General features: G+C 43.2%; 1 protein-coding gene across 7 annotated transcripts in view; it reads left to right on the top strand.

Moving 5' to 3' along the window:
• The first annotated feature begins 238 nt into the window (after nt 1–238).
• Nucleotides 239–25,572, top strand: part of LOC118236375 (galactosylgalactosylxylosylprotein 3-beta-glucuronosyltransferase 1-like) — a 57,742-nt gene continuing 32,408 nt past the window's right edge. For 3 of the 7 annotated variants that reach the window (XM_035434681.1, XM_035434680.1, XM_035434677.1), the window contains exon 1: nt 239–507. The gene's annotated coding sequence lies outside the window, so the exon portion shown is untranslated. The remainder of the gene's footprint in view (nt 508–25,572) is intronic. The other 4 variants (XM_035434678.1, XM_035434679.1, XM_035434675.1 and 1 more) reach the window with 2 other exon arrangements.

The following is a 25,572-nucleotide window of genomic DNA, read 5'->3' as shown; positions in this document are numbered from 1 at the left end:
TTCGCAGATGTCTTCCCTCACTCGCCGTCCTTTCCTCCCGTTAGCACGGGCTACCGCTTAGCCGCCACATCGCTGGAGCAGACTGCAGCCCGCTCGCTTCTCTCTCTCTACGACGACCGTGTGCACACGAGCGCGCCCGCGCGTGTGTCTGCGTGTGTGTGTCTGAGACACCAGAGAAAGAGAGAGACAGGGAAAGAGAGAGGTTTCTCATTAGTCCTGATTCTTCATTCTTCTGTTCTTTTTTTTTTTTTTTTGGTTGGTTTTTTTTCACTCCTCTCTCTCTCCTCCTGGCTGGGGACTTGAATGCGAGGGTCAGCGTCCACGCTGGGGGATAAAACCTGACAGGAAGCGGGGCTGCTTTGAATGCTGCCTGCGTTTCTCAGAAGAGAGGAGAGGAAGAGAAACGGAGCGAAGCCAGCGGAGACCAGACGGGATTGTGGGAATGAATGGGAGTCCTCACGCAGCGTGCGCTGGGAATAGCTGTCCATCCCGGCTCTTCAGGTGAAGGTAATTTCCTTTCTTTAGCCCTGCTTTGTGCACGGACACCCGCTGTCTCCCGGTCCTGCAGGCTAATGGACAGGGAGCGCAGCCGCTGCCATGTGTCTTGTGTCTGTACTTAGTGGGGGGATTAAAGTGCAGAATCAGTATTCATGGAGAGTGTGGATTTACACTGTGACTGCAGGGCTCTGTAACGCTGGCTGTGTGTAGACGCGGTTTGCTCAGAGTAGTGGCAGATCTGAGGGGCTGTGTGTGTGTGTCTGTGCGTGTGCGTGTGCGTGTGCGTATGTGTGTGTGTGTGTGTGTGTGTGTGTGTGTGTGTGTGCATGCATGCATGTGCGTGTGTGTGGGTGTGTGAGAGAGAGAGAGAGAGAGAGAGAGCATATGTCTGTATGCATGTGCATACGAGTGCATATGAGTGTGTGTGTGTGTGTGTATGTATGTATGTATGAGTGTATGTATTCAAACGTAAATTTATGCCGGAACTCTGCACAAAAAAAGCTCATAAGCATAAGTGAACTCATGGCTGTAGTGGAGTCACTCTTTCCACACTGACAGGAGTGATGTGTGGCGAGCTCCTCAGACTTTACCTCATCACTGTCCGGGCAAACTCTCTCCAAACCCCTCCCTCCCCTGGAACAGTATTCCTGTTCAGGCCATGAGCACGTGGTCATCCCCCGCTTAATTCCCAAAAACCTCCCCTCCCACCTGACCTTCTGAGGGCGTGAAAAAAAGTAAAAATCAGCTTTTTCACGAATGAGAGGTTTGGTAAAGCAAGGCCCAATGAACCCGGAAGACCTCAGCATGCTAATGCACCAGCCCACAGGGAGCTTAAACAGGGACACCCCCCCCATCCCTGTCCCCCGTCCCTCTCTGCATCTCGCCAGGAGGCATCGATCTTGCAGGGGCTCAGAGCTGGACACACAAATGACGCAATCAACGGAGGGACCCTGCACCCCCCCCCCCTCCCTAGGGCCATCAGCGTAGCCCATGCCAAGCACAGCTTTCTATGGTGCAGAATTCACAGTGAGGGACGGAACTTCCGACCGCTCCCCCCCCCCCCCCTCCCCCACCTCGGTAGTGCCTTTGTGGTCCAGCGCTCACTCAGGCTGGCCCGCAGTGCACTGCCAGTCTGGCTGGCTCATACCAGGACCCCCAGCAGCTCTTATTCTTCACTTCACCAGTCTGCTGTCAGACACCAGTAGAGCCCAGCTTGGCTGCAGACTGTGTGTCTGAGACTCAGAAGCAAAAAGGACAAGGTCCTGAGTTCTTTCAGCCATTACCCAGCTAAAGACGGCAGCTCCAATAACAATGTTTTAACCTCTGATAAAGCTTATAGCTCTACGCAGCAGCAAGCATCTCATTTACTCCATCATATTTTTGCCAAAGCTAATATGAAGCAGAAGGGTCTTTTAATGTTTTAAACTTGAGCACAGGCTTCACGATTCACTCATGTTCCCAGGAATGCCCCAAAGGCTTTGTTAGAGCATGCTGACCTGCACTGAATTGGCTAGGGCCTTCTGGGATTTGGGAAAGCAGAAAAAGGAAACACAGCCTTCATGTCTTGTCCTTAATTGAGCAAAAGTGCAATGGCAGCAACCTTGTAAACAGCTGAACAATCATTTCTGTGTTAAAAATAAGCAGAGAAACTTCCCCTTTTAATTTTATTTATTTATTTATTTATTTATTTCATTGTGTTCATTTTTGCGTTCATTTTTACTGAAAATTGAAATTGTGCTGGTAGACATGGCATGAATGTCTGTGTGTTTGTGTAGCATTACTGTTGAAGGGAGTCATTTCAGGGCAAAGTGTTAAGCAGGAGCCCAAAGTGAGATCAGGGACTCCCCACCTCTGTGACATGATCGAGCCACTGAGGCAGAACACTTCCCCACCTCTGTGACATCATCGAGCCACTGAGACAGAACCCTTCCCTACCTCTATGACATCATCAAGCTGCTGAGGCAGAACACTAGCTCGCTCTGTGAGAGCAGAACGCCGCTGTAAGAGCCATCGCCATCCGTCCTGGACATTAGATCACTGAGCCCATCAGGACCTCTGCCAAAAAGTGATTTATGACACCCCCCCTTTAGGAGGACAGCTGCTGTGACTCTGTGTATTTGGGTTATGTTCTTTGAGTAAAGTCTCATACAACCACACACACACACACACACACCAGTATGTCAGTGGTGATTCTTAGGCTTCCTTCAACTTTCACAACATCCAGATCCAGCAACACAATCAGCTGTTTCCTTTAAAAAGATAAAAGAACACACATTTCCATGATCTGTTTCTTCTTCTGAATACACAGCCAACATCTGCTTTCCGCTTTCTGACATGTACACAGAATGTTCTGGAAGAGTTTGGACAAACACAAAAGCAGATTTTTGGCAGTGTTGCCCCATACCCCGCAGACTCATAGCCCTGTCTGCTTACTGTCCCTGTGGGGGCATCCTTACCTTCAAGAGGACATCTGTACCACCCTCCCCCCCCCAAAACCTCACATCAGAACAGGCTGCACCACCAGGCCCTCAACACCAGCAGCCCTGTTCTGTTTAGGGTGCCAGTTGGAGCCCTCTAAATGCACCCCAAACCTGACCCAGCAGCCTGTTCTCTTTCAGTTGCCAGGCAGAACAACAGTTCTTTTTCTTTTTTTAACTCTTGCTTTTCTACACTTGATGCTGTTTGCACTGGTTTTATTTTCCGTCATGTGACACAGCTTTTATTTTTAATTCCTCCTGCCCTGTTGGGGTTCAGCTCTGTGTGTACTGAAGGGGGAGGGGCCTATCATAACTGCACCTACCCTATCACAGCTGGAAGTAGACATGGACACACAAATACACACACACACACACACACACAAAGTCACACACACAGACACACGCACAGACACACACACAGAGTCTCTCACACACACACGGACGCACACATAAACACATACACACACACACACAGTCTCGCATACACTGCAGCACTTTTAATAAGCAATGTGACAGATCCACACAGAGGTGTGGGGAAATGAAAGGCAGTGGCAGCTGCTGAGCTGAAAATTGGGAAGGCAGAATACTTTGTCAAAAATCTGAATATTCCATTGGCAGGTAAATACACTTCTTCTGTTTTCACATCATGTCAGGGAGATTAAATAATAAATTCAATTTAGAAAAACCTGTTTTATACAATAAGTACAAATAACTAAAAGAATATACAAATACTCTGTTAATTAAGATATTAGCTTTCAGCACAACTTGTAATAAAGGCTAACAAAACCTGCTCTTCAAAATCACAAAATTAGCATACTTTGCCATAAATGTGCTTCACGTGTGAATGCAGAAAACTAAGAGTACGTATATATTTAGAAAAATGTTGAATAAAATGTGCTAAATTCTGCAACGCAAATAAAAATTATTTTATTTCCTGCATAACGCATTTGAGTGGAACTGGCTATATCCGGTGGTATTGAGTATTTTGTGACTTATTCACTGTATTGTTACTCAAGGAAAATAATTTAAAGAAAGTTGAGACCAGAAGTCTCAAGTTTAAGTTTTCTGCCTCCTCAGTTTTCAGCTCAGCAGATGTCACTGACAAATGGTAATGTTGAGGCAGCTGGATTTGTTGTTGGGGAAAGGTAAAGCTTTAGCAAACTTTTTAGCAAACTTTATTTGACTGAATTCCTTCAGTCTCCCTCCAGTGTTTCAGCTCTTTGAAAGAAGCAGAACACAAAAAAGAAAAAAAGTGTTTCTTTGTACAAACAGATCCCACTGTTAGGTAGTTTCCTGATAAACTCTCAAAGGTAAGATCATTGTCTGTCATGATTCCTTGTTAACAAAGATCAACGTTTTTGAGAGCTCAGCTACAGCAGGCATGATGCAATTTCCTTCCGATAACATGAAAGCATTTCTTTCTGTCATGGTTGTGAGGATTCAGGATGTTGTTCACTGAAGGCCCCAGGCTCAGTAGATTTTATGTCAGTGGGGACCGAGAGTGGGCCCTAGAGGTACATAAATCCACACACAGATAAATGTTCAGAGTCAATTCAAGTCTAACAGAGTTCATATGAGTCCAATAGGGATCACATACACTCTACCAGAGGAATATGTGCTTTATCAGTGTTGAGTTAATGCAGAACATTTTACTGTTTAGGGGAGGTAAAAGTACCCCAAATACTTAGCCAATAGTGTTTAAAGACAAAGCATGTATTTCAGAAGGTAAAACTGAATTTTTGTTTAGAGGGTAATCAATAGCAAGAAAAAATCTGTGTTAATGATTTGGTCATTTTGTCCATAAATGTCTTTTAATTTTCATACATCAAAGGATTAATGTCCCCAGCCATAAAAATAAATTAAACACTGAGCAGGCTGTATCATGGAGTGCTTTCACAGCTTTTGAAATTACCTACACTTTCTCTGTCCTCTGAGGTCTGTTATGCCCTTGTGTACTGCATAAAAATATGCTTTTGTAAAGTTTATTAAAGCGAAGAAAATTAATTTGCTTACTTTTCTCAGAATTGTCCAAAAGAGCCCCTGCGACTACAAAACCTGCTCACATTTAATCACAGAACAAAAAAAAATGTTCAGAGACTACTTTTTCACGATGAGAAGGATTGTAAATTTAAGGATGGGCACGTTTCCCCGTGTTGTGGCATCCTGATAATTCATAACCAGTCTTGGCTGAGATCGTTGTGGACAGAGAAACGTGAGCCAGAAGGTTCCAGAAGGCTTGGCGTTCAGTAGAGCAGGCCCTGGTCAGCTGTCTGCAAGGCCGGACTCAGCAGCCGAGAGCCCACGATTCCCCAGCCAAAGCCCGTCGATAGCTCCTGTCAAACCCCCGCTAAAATGCCTTCAGTCTCCCTGCAGATGGAGGTAGCATTTGGACTGTCAAGATGAGGCACGATTAGCTCGTGTGCGATAAAACAACAACATGACAAGGACTGATGGATCCGATCCAGTGAGCCCTTTGAAATGTGGTGAAACCTTGAGTTTAATTCACTGAAGAGTCTGTACAACTATTCTCCCTGGCATCCTCTGTAACAACAGGATGAGATAGAGAAGAAAGGTCACCCCTCAACCAGCTCTAATATTTGATTTACTCTTTGATTACTATTTTTCTCTCAACAGTGTGGCCAAATTCTAATACTGGAAAAAAGTTCATTCTTAATACTTTATATAAAATCAGAGATCAGGGGTGGCGGTGGGTTACCACCCTGGGTTTCTAAAACACAGGGGACCCTCATGTGTGAACCCTACTGCAGTGGAGGACATCCTGATCGTGTGCAAAACGTAACGCTTCCTGCTAACGTCACCTAATAGTGCACATTCACCTGTTCCCCTCAGTGAGATTAAACATTTACACAGCCTCACTGATCCCCTCCAGACTGATTTCAGGCACGCCGAGTCACCCCTGCTTTTTACGACGGATCCTTCTGTTTCTGCTCAGCTCTACTACACGGCATCACACGATGAGAGGGAATTTATATATGGCGGTTTTAATTTTATTGATAGTTTTGGAGAGTAAAATAATGGAGGCTTGTCGGTCGAAAGGCGCTAATGTTTACGTGAGAACAGCTGGCTGTGCGTACGCAGTGAAGCGGAGCGGAGAGGCGGAGTTTTGGGTCTGAAACCACGGCAATGATGGCGGCTGTTAGCGCGCTATTCCCCCCGCTCCACCACTCGTGTTCAGTCAGGGGCCGTCGCAGGAGGTAATTAAAAAATAATCGTCTGAAACGCCGCCAACACGCTCCCCTCCACTCGCCATGCGGATGAGCGCGGACGGGAAAGTGAGGCACGGGGGAGGGGCGCGAGGCGTGGGGGCCGGTCGAAAAGAGGAAATGGATCCCACGTTCTGTTTGCCGGGGTAAGGTTTCGCGGCGGCCCCCTTCCATCGGTGAATAATCGCCCAGCGTCGGGCTAATGAGCTCAATAAAAAGTAAATCAATCCTGGAGGAGGAGGAGGGGGAGGGGGAGGCCAGCCAGCAGGGCAGCCTGGCGGAGGATGGGAATTATTGATGCGCTCTTCTGGAGATCAGAGAGAAACCCGCGCTTTCCAGGAGCGGAATAACGAGCGGGAGCGGCAGCGGTCGGCAGGCCTTCTCACCTTCGGGGGTGGAAGCTGCCCCTGAGCGCTGGGCTGAGGTCGGTTTGGGGTCTTCTGTGTGGCAGTTGCGGTTGGGATTTGGCGGTTGAGGTTGGGATTTCACTGGCTCTGTGTCAGTGCTGAGGGGAAACTTCTGCCTTGAGCTTTCACCTTCATCCCTGTTCCCCCACACAACACAAGCCTGGGCAGAAGAGAGGCTGTCTTCACACAGTAATGTGAGGAATCACAAGGTATCCAAGCATATGGTCACACATAACTTTACATAGAAAAGTTTCTGTAAGAGAGAGTTCTACTGGAGGCCTTTGATTGGTCAGTTTTTGAGGGAGCACTTAGAGTAGAATTATGATTGGTTTGTTTCTGAGGAAGCTCATGGAGCAGAACTATGATTGGTTAGTTTCTAAGTAAGCACTTAGCACATAAAGATGATTGGTTAGTTTCTAAGGAAGCACTTAAAGCAGAAATATGATTGGTTAGTTTCTGAGGAAGCAGAAATATGGGACTGGGCCTTCAGCCATGATGATTGGTGGAGCCGTGAAGCCGCTCATCACTCTCCCCTTTGGCCGATGCTCAATGTGTGTCAGACTGATGCAACAGCACTGGCTCAGCCAATCAAACGCTCCTAACTTCAATGTGTCACCTTTCAGAGGATCAAAGGGGAGTGGGTGCAAAGCACAGGCTCTAAAGCTTCCTGATGATTTGTCACCATGCGGAAGGCTTTCTGGGCAGAAAATCACTAGGATGGGTGAACAAGGACAACTTCCAGCCTGTAGATAGGTGCTGATACTATGCTCACAGTGAATATTATTCTGATTCACTATTTTAAAATTGAAGTGCATCCAATACAATATGAATATCTTTCAAAATCTATCTATCTATCTATCTATCTATCTATCAGATATATAATATATATGATATCATTATAAAGCTCTTTTGTTTACTACATTGCATAATGTTCTAATGTTGACTGTAACTCAAAGAATGCCTTCTGTAGAAATATAAGGAACCTGACTTTACGCACTGTGCGTTCATTGGCATGTGTTCTCCTAGCCGCTGATTCTGATGTACCTGCACCTCCTTGTCTCGATTTACACAGTTCCTCATTACATTTAACCACATCAGTAATTCTCCTTTGCAATAATTAGCAATGCAAATCTACAAATAATCAGCCTGAAACCAGCTTAACGTCTCTTACAAAAACAACACAGTCTTAACTGATGAATAAAACAACCCACAGAAATTTTCTGTGGAAGCTGATGGTGGCAATCTATGCATTTATGAAAAGTGCAAAGAAATTGGCACTGCGGCAACCAATTGACATTCTTCATAATCACTAAACAAGATGGAAATAGATATGGATGCATGCACAGTAGATGTACATGAGCAGTTCATGAGGGGTTTTCTCTGCAGATTAATGGATTTTTTGTCTGCACAAAGAAGACATGGTAAACACACCAGGACACAAACAGACAGTGTTGCTGTGTATACAAATCTGCAGGCTCTCTTATGGATATGGAAAACTTTGAAATCCATTGTAAATAAGTGGACTTTTAAAAAATGACAAACGTCTCACAGTAATATTTGTAGTACAGTATCTGAAAGTGCTAATATTGTCCACATTTGCCTATTTGTTGATCATATTTGAAGTGTTGCAATATTTTGGTATTTCAAGAGTATGGCAGCGTATTCCATTTCCACAAACAAATAGTACATGACTGTTGTAGCTGTCAGAGTTCAGTGATGTGGAGAAGATCTGATCTGAATGATTTGATCTGACATTGCTTTTGTATTCCGTCTTGCTGTTTATTTTGCATAAGATTGTATAGTTTGCAAATCTGTTCTGGAAAATGTGTGTGCCTTCCATCCCCGCTTCTTCTGCAACTCTAACCATACAAATCAAATTTATGAAATGAATAACTGCCGTCTGTTTCTTCTTCCTCAATTGTTATTGTACAATGTTTCTGTGTCATTTTAGTGAAACCCTTCAATCAATCTAAAAAGGAAATATCAGCTGTGTCTTTTTGTTCAGAACTCTGGCAGTCCAGCTGATCTGGAAATATTATGAATTAGAAGAGATATCCTGTATGTTAGCCTTAAGTTATAAAGCATGTACTGTATCAGATGTAGCTATGTTTAATATGATTGAAGCATCAATAAGACTCATTTGCCAGGAAGAAATGTATTTTTCATAATACCGAGCTCTGTCTTTTTTCCTACAAAGCCTTTGGGGTTTGATTTGGGTATGAAGATAACTAATATTATTATTTATCACGACCAGACATGAGTATTTTCTGTGCCCTGTGGTCACTGTCGAATTAACCGGTTATTGTATTTGAAAATAATCTTGATTCTATTGCCAAAGCAGACATTTTGCTCAGGGCCGCAGCATCTGTGTTAAAGAGGAAACCAGCCAGCTCAGTGCCACGAGCTGTCTGACAGAATATAATTAACTTGGCACATTCCATTTGGATTTTTTTTTCTTTTTGATCTCCAATCCCTCTTTGACTCTTTCTGTTAATAGGATAAGCGAGGACATTGGCAACAAAGGCTTGTGTGTGTGTGTGTGTGTGCGTGACTGAACGGGGGTGGGGGGGTTGGGGGGGGGGGGTTGGTTGGGGGCTGGACAGTACCAAATATTTTTGAGAGAGAGAGAGATATGCACAGACAGAGAGAGAGAGAGAGAGAGGAGAGAGATAGATAGAGGGGGAGACAGAGAGAGAGAGGGAGAGAGAGAGAGAGAGAGCACTGCAGGTGACCCAAAGCCCTCATTAGCAGTAGGTGTGAGGCCAGTGCAGGAAAGGGACCCCACTGCTCAGGCCCATATGTGAAGTCTTAAGCCCTTTTGATTAAGAGCCAGGGGTTCAGGGTTCTGTCCAGCAGCGTCTGAGCCACAGGCAGCGGGGAAAAGGGCCATCTGACCTGCCACACAGGAGGAGAGCACATTTTATTTCATTACCCCCCACCCCTCCCATACCCCCATCTGTCAGAACAGCTCTGTCATCCATATTGGTGACATTTTCTGTGACTATTCATGTCTTTGCCCCGCGCTAAAATTTGGACCTGACACAGTGCTGCTCTTTTGACTGCAGGTGAAAGGAAAACCTCTTTTGGCTGAGTCTCATCATTACATATTCTTATGTTTTAAAAAAAACTTATCTACTGTCATCATCGGGGATATTTTGAATTGAGCATGCAGTCAATCACAAGGTGGAAGCATCCGGCTAAATCACACAAACTGAAGAATTCTGTATGGGGGAAACTGCAACGTCTGCACCCTAGTGCTCAGCTCTACCCTGCTTATGAGGCATTACCCACATAATAAATCAGTGACAAGAAGCCATGATTGCCACCATCTGTTCAGTCCATAGATACAGGGCATATACATGGATTTCACAGGAGTGGGTCAGAACTGATCATACAAAAATTACAAAAGGTTAATGGCTCCTCTATAAATGCATTAAATTTACCGTTTCAGGCTCTGTTCCATTTTACATTGTGGCAATAATACATCCTATTACACTATAACTATGACCATAGACACAGCGCAACTAGCTTGTTATGTAGTCCCTAAAATAGGGAATTTCTGAATGTATAGAAATCTTTATAGTTGTGGGAAAACAGAAAATGCTAGCCTTGGTGGCAGTGATGAATGTGTTATTTATACGGGTAAATCTGGCGTAAAGTAGAAATATTGACAGAGCAGCGACAGGTTTTACAGTTGCAAATACCACGCGAGATTGTGTTCGTAGGTCTGTGGTTATACCCTTGTCACGGGTCGAAATTTGGTGAACCCAAATGCAGACTCAGATAGAAGTGGCGAAACTCCTGTAGGAGAAGTTTAATGCAGCAGCACACAATACTGCAGGCAGTCTTGTAGTCAGTTCGGGCAAAAGATCAAAACCAGAAAAATCCACCGGGACGAAAGTACAAAACAGTATGTAAAATCAAAGTCGAAAAACAGGCGAAGGTCAAAAACAGGAAATCAATAAAGCAAAGACGGCAGGCAAAAATCGGTGGTCGGGAAAACAGGCAAGATCAAGCATGAGACCAAAAAATGACAGGCGTAACAGCTGGAAAGGCACTGGAAACAGAGGCACAATCTGGCACTGAAGAGCAGCGGGAACAGAGAATATATACTAAGTGGACCAGGTGAGTGAAATGAGAGATAATTGAACAGAGAGTGAGAATGCAAACAGGGAACAGGTGAATGAAATGTGAGTGATTAACCAGTGCATGAGAATGCAACCGGAACAGGTGAGAGTGATCAGCTGAGGGGAGAGAGTTAGAGGAAACCACGCCCATACTACAAACCGAAGCAAAGATTGTGCAGGAGAGAAACAGATAACCAACTAGAAAGTGAAGTGACAGTCAGAACATAACAACTCTATTTCCCTAGTTAGTCTGTGATTAAATATAGTATTTAATCATGTACAGTGGGACCAAATTTAAACCTTTAAATTAGAGTAGGCCATATTCCTGCTAAATATATAGCTTTCCTCAGAATATATTATTTGTGTGAAATAGCTTCTACATCATGCAGGGGGTAAAAGTATTTTTGCAGTGTTCCCATGGAGAGAGAGTCCACTCAAACAAAGCTCCATCGCTTCCATTTAATTGGCAGCTGTGGGCTTAAAGTGCTCCAGAACTGAATGCTAATGATATCATTTTTATAGATTCTACAGGTAACAGCATGAACACACATTTTGAAGTGAACATTATGCAAGTTTATTGTAATAAGGAGGAAAATGACTGTGGTTAGGGTCTTTCTGTATTTAGATTCTGTAGTGAGGTTGAAATGCTCCAGATATTTTTAATAAAATACTGATATTGAACCTATGGGTTAGCAGATGCATTGTAAGCTACATTTATGCATTGGTAGCTAAATATCCTGATCCATCCCCCAGTTTAATTGGCTGAATAACTCTCCCTTCCTTATTGTTACTATGATACCCACCTGTCTCATTATTCTCGTACTTACATATTTTCCACCCTTTTTTGGGTTTTATTTTTCCCTTCAAGATTGTTCAGAACATCTCCACATTTAATTAGATTTATCAGTGGAATAATATTTCTCTAATTTCCCAATGCAGTTTTCTGAAGGCTATTAAATGGAAACTAATGCAGTACTAAAGGTTGAATGCTTATTACAAAACCCTTTTGCTCATTGTATTAAGTTTTTTGTGTCTTTTGTGTGTCATTTTTTTCTTTTCTTAAACGTTCAAACAAAATGAAGAACCTTGTTTTAAGGGTTTGTGACTGGGTGTCTATGGAAGCTCTATAATACGGTCAATTAAAATGAATTTACATTTGGACAGAACTGCTCAGGATTGTATATGTGTACACAGATGATAAATCCTGAACTGTCTGATATCCAAAGCCCTGTTGCAGCACCCTATCTACTTCATTAATGCCACAGCATCTTTTTTCAGTCAGCCTTCTCTCCCCAGTCCCCCTGGGGCTGGTGTAAACTGCTCTGAAAGCTATCTGCATGATCCCTTTGAAGCAGCTATTGATTTTGTCCATGTGCCAATAGGGTATAGTATAATTAGACCAAGGCTTAGTTTCTCCATGCTGTTTTTCTGCAACCTGCTCCCTCAGGGATTCTGCTACAATATTAATGACCACAAATCCATGAATGCTAATATCCTCTTGGCCCACTAGTTACGCAGTGCGGCTCCATTGCGCCGCATGTTTTATTATTTTAGCCTCATATTAATTATCATGAATAATACACGGCAGTCAGGAGACGGCGAGAGAGGAAACATCGGAATCGCCGATGCGCTGCGGGACAGTCGCTGTTTGTGAGGTTCGGTGCGTCTGAGACGGAGTAAAGAGACTTAAGAAGCATTTATGACGAGGCTTAGGACTGGGAGAGCAAACTCGAGACATTACTCATTATTCTGACTGCATCTGGGTGCAAGGGAGACTAGAGATGCAGAGAGAGATGCAGGAGAGGTGAGATCTTCATCGGTAAAAACAGGACCAAATTAAGCAGGTAAAAATAGGACCAAATTACGCAGGTAAAAATAGGCCTAAATCCAGGAGGTAAAAACAACCCCAAATTAAGCGGGTGCAGTAAAATGTAGGCCCAAATAATGCAGGTTAAAACAGGATCAAATTATGCTGGTACAAACAGAATCAAAATCCAGCAGGTAAAAGCAGGACCAAATCTCAGGCAGACAAAAGCACACCTAAACCACACAGGCAAAAGAACACATGAAGCGAACACACAATAAAAACCTGGCCTGTGGGGGACCAGACCCGGCCAATAAACACGCAGAACGTCCAACTGGCCCGAGCCTCACTCCCCCAGTCGCCCGTACTAACGGCAGTGGTAACGGTTGCTAAGGGGACCGGCCATCGGGAGGAAATGGGACTCACGGTGAGCCATTAGAGCTCCTGTTTCTGAAAGAGCTCTGTGATTATTTCATCTTTAGTAAGAATAAGAATAATAATAACATTTTTCTCTGAGAATGGCAGAGATGTACACCTGGAGAGAGAGCATTTTGGAATCTCATTAACTCTGTGCAGACCCCAATCTGAGCCAGGCCCACACTTCACTTCCCCTCCAGGGGTGAAGTCATGGAGACTGGATCCTGACACAGGTTACTGTTGGCTCATTTATAGGACCTTTTTGGCGATTCCTGCTCTGCTCACCACAATAAAGGCTTCTGTAATGACCTCACTGGGCTGCCTGGATCTTTAGGGTCTACTTTGTCATATTTTTGCTCCCTTTTTGAATGCTTGGTTTTGATGTTTTCCTCCCTAAATAATTTAAATATTCATCATAAATGCATTAAATAGGACTATTTGCATCTCTTGAAAATTTTGGATAAAACAGGCACATGCTTCCATTGGTAGCTGCGTTTATTGAACATTCCTGTTTTCTGTTATGAACATCAGCTTTGCCAGCTCATCAATGTGGAGATTATTTTACTTTGTTCAATATTTTAAAATCGCCCCCACAGAACCGTTATCCTCAGCATATACCCAAAAAGCACATTCAGCACACATCTTTGAAAGGAAATGTGCACCACACATTTCTTGCGACGCACATTTTTAAAAATTAATTTCAGTAGTTTGCATCCCGAACTGTTTGTGAACAATCTGTGATTCAGATGTGAGCAAGAGCATCTTAACAGCAGGCTGAGATACCAATGGGGACGACGTACAACTGTTTCTCAAACACGAGTGTTTTGTGAGTGTTTCCTGTTTAAAAGGGATAGTTCACTTTCTGAAGGTTTTGTTTCTGAATACTAAACCTAAAAAAATAAAACTGAATAGTTTTTCTTTTAGTTTTTTTTTTTATTTTTTATTTGATTTGCCAAGACAGTCTGTGTGCAGTGAAGGGCATTTGAGAAGCATGCAGTAGTTTCTTGTGACCTTCTGGTTACACAATGGCTGAAAAACAGGATTGTGGTTTAAAGCAGGAAAATAAACTCCAATACACTGCTGAACTCCAAAGCATTGTACTCAAAACCTGATGTATAACTTTAAACAGCAAAAGTGTGAAGGCAACTCTGATAGAATCCAGTACGTTTACCTCTAATATAGCGCATATTGTCCCTGTTGAACTAGTACAAACACATTGAGATTTGATTTCCTGTAACACAAACAGATTTGCTGTGTTGTTTTGTCCACATGCAACAGAAATCTACACAGTCATACTGCTGTGAATGAGTCTACCAGATGTCAGACCTCAAAGTCACTGAAAGGCACACACACACACACACACACGCACACACACACACGCGTGCACGCACATATAAAATAATGGCAGTGATTTTTTTTTTTTTCAATTCCATTGCAAAAACACGAAGAAAAAAAAAAATCATATGACAAATGCGGAGCCTGTTCTGCCTGGCTGACCTTTTTAAAGCAATCTGTTTGCCCAGGAGAACGAGCTGACGGACAGCAAACCAGACAAGTGTGCGCATTCTTCCACTGAGTGGGGCGGAGATCAGACCCGACTGCGGCCAAATACGTCCCTCTGAAAAAGAATGGTACACGCTTCCTTCTAACTGAGGAAAGAAAGTCGCTCGTTGTTCTTTTTTATTTGGCCTTTTTCCCTTTTTAGATAGCAGTGAACTCTGTGCAGTGAAATCTTCCTGATCTCTGGGTGGCATTTTCTACTGTCTTGGTTAGATGTGTTTCACATGAACTTTGAGTTTCAGTCTCCATCTGAAGATCTACATACTGTATATAGATTTAAAAAATTTTATTTTTTTTTCCCCCCAGTAGGTCTCAGAGAGAATTATGTATGCAAGAATTAGACAAACTCACCACAACTACCTTGCCAAGTACAAATATAACCTTTGGAGTTGGAGTTGTTTACCAGCTTCACCGCAATGGGACAGAAATAAGTTTCCTATTAGTCACATTACTCCATGCCCACTGTGGTTTGTGAAAGTCATTTTCAGCAATGTATTAATCTCCATCAGTAAGCATTATATTAAAAGGCCTCACTCTTCTGTTCCCCATTGTGTGGAATTTAGAGGCAAAGATTCAAGACGGATGCAAACCTCCAGGCTCACTTTGAAGGAAAAATAAGTTATTTATTTTCAAAGTGCAATGATGCTTTTTAACTTTCCCCACATGGGACTGCGGTTGAATGTTTTGCAAGAATCCCTTAAAATTATCAACAAGAGATTTCTTCTCCTTCAAACGTGCATGCATTGTACTCTTTTCTCTGCGTTATGAATAATTAATAGGTTCCTGAAATAGCCCTTGAGTAACTCTGGAGTGCATGGTTTGTTTTTAATTAGTGTTATACTGCACTCTACGAAACAGTGCTTGTCTTTGTATTTTCATTACTGAGACCCAATTGAACTGTCAAAACATTTTAATTTTGATTAAGCTGTTTTGTGTGCATGCATGTGTGCATTCGTGCATGCATGTGTGTGTGTACATTCAGATCTTCCACTATAATGACAAGGGAATAATTACGATAATTAATTTAATGAATAACTACTTGTCAGAAAGAGTGTCCCTTCCCTGCACTATACGTTCTTTCAGGGTTGTCCTTAACATTCATAAATCTTTGACCTGTCACTTCATAGCTTCCATAACGTAAGTATTCAACTGTGGTCCCACCTGATTTAAAGTGCACATTTGCATGTATTCACTGGATTATACGGTATATAGGTTACATGATTGCATAACTCCCTCTGTAGTTCTCCAATGATGCATGAACTATTAGCAATTGTCTCCTTTTTAAAGTATTGGAGGGCTGTTGACATTGTTAGGATCACAGACTACAAACCTCCACCAACTGTGAACCCAATAATTGTATGACGTGTAGAAATCACTGAGAAAAAGATCACTGCACAAAGGGAGGATATCCCACTCTATGCATCTCAATGGATTGTACTTGCTTGTGACCTTGGTCTTGAGAAATAAAACTTCTTCTTCTTCTTCTACTTCTTCTTCTTCTTCTTCTTACTGCATGCATGTACGGGTGCTAAGCTTTGACTATGTGCCAGCTTCTGAACTTGGTCCCCTCATGGTTTTGTTACAGATTCACTTGCCTTTCCTGTTCCTTGTGTTCATTGAACACTTTGATTACACTCTCAGAGGTCTGACTGTTCTCTTAGAAGATTATTTTTTTTCCAATTCCCCTAGCCCGGGTGGCACATCGGCACATCTCCTGAGAGATTTCCAAGAGTTCGAGCAGAAGGATGAGTTTAAGCCCAGCTGCAGTAAAGGTTCTGAATCGCACAGCGGGAGCTGCAGACTGTAACGGGCCACAGGCACAATGTTTTAAATGCAGAAAGTCTTCAAAGTTTGGCAGCCAGCACTGCCCTTGTGTCTTTAATATGAAGTGACCTTGCAGCTGCAGGGTAGGCTGATAGTAATCATCACAAAAAGGAAGCGTGGAACAGCGATGGATTAGCCTGTGACTAGACGTACCGCAGGACAGAGCATGAGCGTGAGTTCTGAAGGGCAGCCATGTTGGAATAGATTTGGGTAGAGGATGGAGAGAGAGAGTGACGATGTGGACAACCATTAAAGATCTCCCTCCTCTCGTGCAAGATAGCTCAGCGCAGTTTGAGGATTTGTTCTCCTATAAAGGACTGGGGCTCCCAAAATAGTGCAGCGAGAGTGTGTGAAATCAAATTCAGGTCTCTAGAGGACATATTCAAACATGTATGATCACAGGCAATTAACCACATGCCATTAGCCACAGTTTAACGGATGGAGAAATCGGGGCTAATATCAGGGCAAACTGCAGTTATTGGTGGATACTTTCCACAGATGGTCAATATAGCCAGAAACTGTCTGCCAATTGTTGTCACCATTGTTCTGTCAGTTCTCATCAACGTGCTCAGTAATTGGTGGATTTCTGTGTTTAATGCCAGTAAGGAGATGTTGCAGCTGTCTTATCCTTGTCTTATCATCACTGTCAAACCCTATCAAATGGGCCTGCTGTTTACTGCTAAACGGCACGTATTCTTCGCTAAGCCCACCATGGAGATAGACAGGGACCCCGTAACAGATGCTTTCGGCAGATTCCTTTCTTCCTAATCCCTCGATAACTCACAGGCACGAGCGTGTAGGGCTGTTTATCAAAGCTTACTGCTCTCTATAGACAGTGGGCCAGAAGAGGAATAATGGCTGAGACCATGTGAGTGGATGGGGGGGAGGGGGGTGTTCTCATTTTGTTTCAAAAGCACATAATGCGGATGGCCTCAAGCCTCCACTCCTCATGGCCCCCACACACTAAAGAAATCCCCTGTATTGCCCGTGGACTCTTTTATAGATCATTCTTCATCCTTTTAGCCCAGCTCAACATTGGCCCACATCACCACTTACACGTTCACATTGGTGGTGTACTGCGGAAAGACAAGGTCAAACGTGCTCCACATCTCAGAAAAACTGAGGGCAAAACTGAAGGCCATTTATTAAGATGGAGATTTACTAAGGCCTTTCACTGATTGGTGCAAAACAAAGACCATGTCCAATCACTGGTCCTGTTATTGGTGCTGAATGGTTTTGCATGTGCTCAAGGTTTTTTCACCTCAGCGCACACAGCCTGGATAGAAAGTACACAGCTTCAAATAAATCTGAATCTTTCTTTCAGAAGAATTTCTCAGAATTTTTAAACAACAACAACAACAAACAGACTGAAATTTTCTATGATTACAACAGAGTGCCTGAATCCTTTGAATTGTGACACCCCCTGAACCAGATTTTTCCATGCTTACGTTTTCTCTGACAGTTCTGCAGAGAGTTGTGGGCTCTATTGAATCGCAGAGCTTTATTTCATTGTATTCAGTCTCACGCTTGATGAATGCGGTGATGCAACACGTGTGGCCCGGTACATCTGAAAAAAACATCGCTTTATGGATCCTGGCTCCAGATATTGCCCTGCTGTTCTGCTTCATGCATTTCTTTTTATGAAGACTGTATTGCAAATCTTTTTCGGTTTGTTGTTTGCGCACGTTATTGATTTTTATGGAGCGCCTGAGGTGGAGGGGGAAAAAAAGAGTAATCGCTGTAGATTTATCTCCTCGGATTGAAGTTGATTTTTATTCCAGTTTTATTCAGTTGAATCTCCTTGTGCTGCTGGTTCTACATGCTAATTGTAGAGCGTGCTCAAAGAGATGATAAGGGATACTTCAGGGTTTAAGACCCACACTGATCAGCTCAATGGCTTTAAAATGCGTTTATGTGGAATAAATAGCCGCTTCATACTGTTATTAATGCTCTCTCACCTACCACTACTACTCATAACATGAGTGCGTTATAATGGACATCGCGTTTTGTGGACCAGCAAGGACAAGCTTTGTCAATGAATGGCAGGCAATTTAAAAACATAATCTGTTGATCCCCTGGAATCACTCACACACACACATGCATACACACACACACGTACGCACATACACACATACACACACAGATTCAGCCTGAGGGATGAGCTGTTGCTCAAACGACTGCATGCACATATCATTGTATCTTAGAGAGGTTGTTATTCCCATTGTAATGGTACAGTTTTTATGACATTATGGATTATACCTACAATATATATTTATATATCTCATTCATTAATTTGTGTATCCATTGTAAGCTTTAAGTCATATGGATCAATGTATATATGGATCCCCATATAGTATCTGTATATTAACTATATTTTGAGTCTTTATATTCAGTTTCCTTGTTTAAGCGTCTGACTGCAGAATGGATGAAAGGACGTGCAGTGCGCACACTAATATAAAGGGACGTGTAGGGAGTTCCTCTGTGTGTAGACGGTAACGGCTCCTGTTCTGTTCCGTCTCCTTGAGGAGTCTGAACGCTCTCCCTGCAGGCCTGAGAGGGGAGGTGCCGTGGGAGGAGTAGTCTCTGTTCCTGGTGATAAACACCTCCAGAGATTAGCGTGTGATCTCCCACGGCATCATGGGAATTAGAGGCCAGGGGTTTGAATTGTACCCCATGGTAGTCCCTCAGAAATTTTCAGTGGTATTTCAGGAAGGGAAGAGTGGAATTTCCACATGGAGGCAAGCGTTGATGATATTACCCATTGCTCATATTACCCATATACTGTAGCTACTTTTTTTCTTTTTGGCAAAATAACTGGCACACTGCTTGGGGGATGAATTGTGAGTTTTGAGGTGATGTTATTGTGCTTCTGGGAGATCAAATTAATGCACTTTTGCTTCCTACACAGACTAAAAACATTGACACTCAATGATGGATTTATATATTTTTTTTTTTACTTTTAAACATGTGATGTTTTGAATGATAGCAATAATCCCCACACCCCTACACACTAGTAAAAGTGCACCTTCCCTATACTTCCAGTTCCACCCACACACGATCACAGACCATTCCCACTACACACTTTGACAAAATGGAAACTACATTTTGTAAAATGAATTTACCTGCTCTGTTCAGCAGGGACACCACGGGCCGTGTGGCCCTGAATAATGAACGGAGGCGTTTCGGTTTCTGAGCGAGCGTAGGGGAGATCGGTCTCGTCTGAGGCAGCTGCTCCGTACGATCCAGCTGATCTGCGGTCAGCTTTCACTCTCCTCCTGCTCCTGGAACACTGATCACTGAGACGGAGCTTCTCTCACAAGCTGAGCGGCAGCTTCGCAAAACGTTCGCAATTAGTCAGAAGCTGTGATTAAAGACGGAGGGACGGAGAGATGACAGATTAAGAGTCTGTCTCTTCTTAAACACCAAACAACAGAAGTACCCAAAGGGTTCCATTAATTAGAGTGGGAGGCAGAAAGGAGGCTTTTTTTTCTCTTTGATGCGAAAAAAGCACTTTGTTTTGCAAACCTAAAGAGCCGTTGTTCTGTTTTCATCGTGCGGGTGTCACTTGTAACCGTAACCTCAATCTCAATGCCTGGCTTTTCTAATCAAGGGCCCGCCTGTTGTCTGTAGATGAAAATGCTCAATGCATTGAAGTCGGCACTACAAGCCCATTAGAGTGAGGAAGAAAGAGAGACAGCGCCACTCCAAGATGGCCGACAGCCATGCCTCACTCCGCCTGTTTATAAGCAGCCCATCTCTGTGTTAACCCAGCCAAGGACTCTGGGATTATTTTTTTTATTTTTTTTATTTTACAGAATGCTAATCAACAGTTAGACATGACTGGATAAATGCTTCTTACTTTATTTATGTGTAAACTGCAGACATTCTGCTCAGATTTCTTATGCAGAAGACTAAGGGGGGGAAATCACCCTTGATATCAGCTACTGGTCCACAGCTGACCTCTACTTGAATAAAAAATATGGTAATGAATCAGATCTCTGCCCCCTGACAGAAGTTATTTTCCCTTTTAGGTGCTTTTGCGTGATGCGTATAATTTGAATTCACAGATTACTTCCATATTAAATGCCGGAGGGCTTTCTTATCAGTTTGCTAGTGGGGGGGGGGGGGTCTCTTAAACTCCATACTGCAGACATCAAAAATGTAATATATCATCTTTAAAACTGGGTAATATGAGGCAGCTCCTTCATTGGCTGCATGCTGTTGTGTCTTCATTATGGTTATAGTTTATCACACATGGAGACCTGGATTATTTGCTGCGAAAAAAAACTGCCGATATTTTGAAGGCATATTCTAAATCACGTTAATCTTTCATTGTGCGCCCTTGATACCTGTTTCCCTCTGTCTCCTCCTTTGCTCCAGAGAGTCCCTTATTGTAGCGGTGAGGGTCTCATTTCTGGTAGGAAAACGTGGGAGGGAAAATGGGGGTGTCCCTAAAAGTGCAGCAGAACCCCAGGAGCTTCAGTTAAGCCGCTGCAGTTAGGAGCTTCCCGCTCGCTAATGCCCCATTAGCGCAGCTCTGGGTCCAGGGCTCAGACTTCTCTCTTTGTTATATAAAGAGAGAGAGCGTGTAACCTGAGAAGGAGCGTCGTACTCGCCGAGGAGGAGAATGAAGAGCCTCCCTGCGTCGGTCCGATTTTAACTGAATCCTGGAGGCGTTGAAAGATGATCCGGAGACGGTTATGAAAGTGAGAGACCTGCTGTGTGTGTGTGTGTGTGTGTGTGTGTGTGTGCGTGTGAGGCCAGTGTCTGGGTTGTGGTGTGATATGTGCCCGGGAACAAGAGAACAGGGACGCATTACATTACCCTCACACGCCCCCTCGCTCAACATGCAGAATGAAGTCTTGTCTCTGTGCCTACAGAGCACAGGGGCTTAAATATTGACATCAGGTCCTATAAACGCTGATGCAGTTTACAGGTACCCTGCCCCCCTCCACCCCCCCTTCCCCACCTCTGCAGGTCTTCTCCGTTGGCCTTGTTCAGCAGAATTAGGTGGTTCGCGACAGTAACGCGATTAAAGAACGATTTTTGGATGAGATCCACTCGACCGCGTCTGTAATGAAGCCAAGAAAATCATTGCATGATTATCTGCGCACAGGAAACTCCCTCTGCAGCAGAACACCGATTATCGCGGTTTCAGTGACACGGACAAAGCTGATGAGTTTCCCGCTCTTGTTATCTTTTCCATCTTCTGTGTTACCGTACATTTGATTTCATCGGTTTGTTGCAGTTTGAAGTATTGAACTGCGCAAATTAAAAATCTCACGATCTTTACTGGTTAACATTTAAACTTAATTTTGTTTCAATCCATTTTGTAGCGCTTGATGGGGTTTTTTTTAAATTGCAATTTCCAGGGTCTATGGCAATGGCAAAGAAAGCATTGAAGCAGACAGAGGTTAGTCTCCCCTAATGAAGTTATAAATTATATTTTTCTGTTTGCCCATTCAACTTTGGAACTCTCGCAAGATTTATTTTTCATTTGCCCTTTATCAGTAGTAGTAGATATATTTTCTTCATTTGTTTTTTTAAGGTTGTTTACCATCCAGCACTTCATTTAGATTAGTTATGCATTTATTCACACGCCAACATGTTACTTATTCTTTAATTATAGTTTAATTAAATGCTGGAGGTGTAGTATCAGATGTGAGCTTTCCATTTCAACTGAACTGGAGAACAGTAATTTCAGTCTGAAGGTTTTTTTTTTCTTTTCTTTTCTTCAATAGCGGTGGCGAGGACGGTTGAGTTGGCATTCAGACAGGCCACAGCAACGAGGGGATCGATCTGGCAGCTCGGTCTCGAATTCCAAACTCCCAACAGCCTCCGTTTCCGTGTGATTGCCAAACTCTTTCAATAGAACAGGGGTCAAAGACATGTAGGCCTCCTCTACTGTAACATAAATAGAAGGGACAAATGAAATTTTAAAAAATAATAAAAAGCTGAAACAGCATTCCCTCAAAGAGCCATGGGAGGGTAAAAGAGCTTTGGCAGAGGTATTTGGGATCTTGCCAGTTTGTACTGAATGATTCATTATGAGTCTTTTGTTTTATAAGGCTCTTTAAATGACGAATGCCTTTTCTGGCTTTTTAGCCATGTTCACTCTGTCATCATCTTCAGTATAGTTTTATTTATTCATGAAACATTGTCTTATTGTGTCACAATATATTTATCAGTGCATTCATATTCAAAGTGCAAATGCATGCACCTGCATAAGTAGGGCCATGAGTTTTACCCTTTTTAACCTGCAAAAAATGGGTCTGTGTGTGTGTGTGGCCTTTGTTCTAACCCAGCACTATGACACATGATTAATCAAATCAATTAATCGTGATTTTAAATTAAATGATTTCGCTTTTTAAAATTTCCATCTCCCGTGACCTCGTACGTTGACTGTTTACTGGTGCGTGGGTCAGGTCAGCAGACAGCTACTGAGCATACGGTAGGGATGCACCAATCAGGCCCTCAAGGCCAGGAGTGTTCCTGGTTTTTATTCTTCTCCTCTTTTCAGGGACTTGTTTAGACTTGGGATCTCTGTTAGGTTGTCTTTTGTCTTCATTATATGAGGATAAGGGTTTAAAAGAATCAAGTGCAGAGATGTTTAAAAATTTACTTGGACCTGACTCTCTTTAAAATCTATTTTATACATTGTTGTAAAAAGGGAGGCAAGGTTTGTGAAGGGGATACAGTACAATATTTGGTGTTATATCAACTCTTACAGAGTACATATGGCCCTGATTGGACTCATATGTACTCTGTTAAAGTTGAAGTAACACTGCACATTGTGTGTTAAAAGAGACTAGATGATGGTGGTAGATGACAGGGTCAAAAACAGAGTGACATTAATCGAGCAGTTAACTGTCAGCTAAAAGAACAGCAGTGGCAGGCTAGAGTATCTAGGGCCCGTGCTCCTGCTAGTCCTCCAGAGTCCCCCAAAAGCCGAGTCATGTGACAGATGAGAGAGTCTTCACCCTCCGTCTCCCACGGGCGGATTTGCGGGGGAGTTAATGGGGTGAGAGGAGCTGGAACAAGGTGGGCAGGAGGGAGGTGATTCATTCCTCTGTTGCCGTTCCTGGTGTGGGCGATCGATAGCAATCCGCTGATCCCGCACAGGTCACACGAGCGGCCATCTTTCACTGTCCCCGATGTCCCATCATGCCCTGCGTGAGGGGCGGAGCCGGCGGGGACCAAGCTGAATGTCCCGCAGCCACAAAAATGAATAGCAATACACGGTAATAAGAACAACCACATATGACATTGACTATATAACATCCACAGAAGCAACAAGCATCACCCACAATGTATTTATACAACATCCGCACATGACATTGACACCGTCCCACCCTCATCCTCGGTGACAGTATAACTGGCTCAAGGACGGTTAGGGCACAGGCAGGATTTATAGTGCAAGTCTTTACTGCAGTATACCAAAAACAAATTATCTCTCCATGGTGCAGGTGGCAGTATATATTGTGTAATAACAAAACTATAGCTGATATATAAGCCATGCTTTCTGAATTTCCTCTGCCATGTTGAGAGTGCAGCAGTTACCCACACACCCCTCTGCTGAAGACGGGAGCTAGCGCTCAGCGCTTAGCGGCAGGTTACCCTCTGGGCAGCTCTCATTAAAGAACACCGCTGCGCCAGAGAAGGGAGTCAAATTGCAATTAAAACCGTGTTAGTCTTCAGGGGTTGGATCAGCGCTGAACTCCAGCAGAGATGATTAGTAAATTTTTAGTTATTAGATTTTTCTCTTTGAAAGTGCGCACACTTAATTTGAGTTTTTTGACATTCTCTTTTCTATCAGTGCTATTAGTCAGATAGTGGATAATTCACAATTTTACGCAATTGTCATCAAGTCGGTACTCTGGAAATGTGATGGGTTTTGCGTACAAGATTTTTTTTCAATTATGAAATGTGTGTGTGTGTGTGTGTGTGTGTGTGTGTGAGAGAGAGAGAGAGAGAGAGAAAGAAAGAGAGAGAGAATGAGAGTGAGAGAGAGAAAGAGAGACAGAGAGAGACACCGAGAGGGAGAGAATGATGCAAAAATAAACGTGTATAAGAACCCTTATTGGTAATAAAAACAGGAGAAGAGCTTTGATGTAAACTCTTCACTTAATGAGCGAGCCCAGCTCGTGAGCCTGAGCCCCAGTTGTGTCACGTCTCTGACTGTAAAAGGGAAGCTGAAAGCACAAGGGAAAGAGCTTCCAGAATAATCTACCTCCTTAAAACCTCACGCTGAAGCCTTTAGAGTCTGTGATTTGGTGCTCCTCTTCTCCTCTCAGCCACAAATGAATAAATTACCGCACTTATAATCACCGGTTTACTGCGTGTTCACGCTGGATAAGTCCGGGGGCCATGCCTCTACCTGGATTACCAAAAGCAAAACACCTATTAATTATTTAGGTGCAGTGGAACTGTTGCTACGGATGTTGTGTTTATGATGCCCGATTTGGACTTAATCACAATGAAAGGTGATAGCCACCCTTAAGCAGAGCTATAAACCATCAGGCACAATGCATTATGGGACAGAGTGGTTAATCACATGATTGAATCAGCTTCATTCTTTATGTGTAACATATATTCCTAGAGCTTCTTGGGAAATTGAATAACTGTATTGCCCATTTTAAGGCGATCATTGCCTTTGGGCAGCTCTTAATAATACAGGATCTCTTGAGGGTGTAGCAGGAGAAGCTTGACTGAAGAATTCTAGTCTCCCCTTCTCCATGCTCTGAGCCAATGTAGAACCTTTTTACTCATCACTCTTTTAATCAGTAAAGGACATCTATTTTTTTTCCATCTTTCTATCCTTTTTTTTTCCCAAAAAGTTGGAACAGTATTCAGAAAAGTTCCATCCTCAGTTTAGATGAGGCTCAAAGATTTCAGTGTTCTCCAAAAGTGAAATGATGTTATATGCTGGTGGCTGTCTTGTGAACCAAACTCTACAGTAAGTGTGCAAGCCAATTAAGAGTAACTGTCAATCAGAACTTCTATTTTCCGGTTGGCGATTAATCAGTACTTAACTCATGGCAACAAATCCAAGCCCCCCATTGAAAGAGAGATGACAATCTGAAATCCACACTGCCACTTTGGAATCACGTTATCTACTGAACCTGGCTTATTCCTTCCTCTCTCTACAGTCCACCAGCTGAGCCGCACAGGAACTTGTTCTTGGAACACGGTGACAAGTTCTCCTGCACAATGAATGATCTTTGTGTTGGTGTT

The sequence above is a fragment of the Anguilla anguilla genome, chromosome 9 (genome assembly GCF_013347855.1).
Source record: "Anguilla anguilla isolate fAngAng1 chromosome 9, fAngAng1.pri, whole genome shotgun sequence".
Taxonomy (NCBI): Eukaryota; Metazoa; Chordata; class Actinopteri; order Anguilliformes; family Anguillidae; genus Anguilla; species Anguilla anguilla.
Note: the sequence above shows the minus strand (reverse complement) of the source record. Positions and strands in the feature narration are given on the sequence as shown.